Source organism: Acyrthosiphon pisum, chromosome X, assembly GCF_005508785.2.
Source record: "Acyrthosiphon pisum isolate AL4f chromosome X, pea_aphid_22Mar2018_4r6ur, whole genome shotgun sequence".
Lineage (NCBI taxonomy): Eukaryota > Metazoa > Arthropoda > Insecta > Hemiptera > Aphididae > Acyrthosiphon > Acyrthosiphon pisum.
Window position 1 is genome coordinate 119,356,895 of NC_042493.1, and position 480 is coordinate 119,357,374.

Below are 480 nucleotides of genomic sequence, written 5' to 3' on the forward strand. Positions count from 1 at the left end.
ACCTAACCGTACTGAAATCCAATAAATAAAAAAAAACAAATTTAACCCTTTGTAAATTAACCTATCTTCTTCCCAGAGGTCTAATATACCCACAAACATTAATTTATACATATATAATATATATATCTAACTATATAAATACACAGACTATAACTATACAGACTAAACTCTGGATCTACTTATCAGATCTTCTTGATAAGTATAGTTCCAGAGTTTAGCCTGTACAGAGATTTTCATTTAACATTTTTATAGTTAGATATTAGTTTACAATTTATATTTAAAAAGTAAAGCAAATAGTTTTTTTTTTTTACTATTATTATTAATATAATAGCTTTAAAGCCCATGGCAACCATTTATAAACAAAAATTTCCATCGGAAATCATAAAATTCCCGTTTGAGCACCTCTCAGAGTTGGTCCTCTCCCTTTCTAAATTAGCCTATCTTTTAAGTTGAACTATATTATAAATGGTTACCAAATTT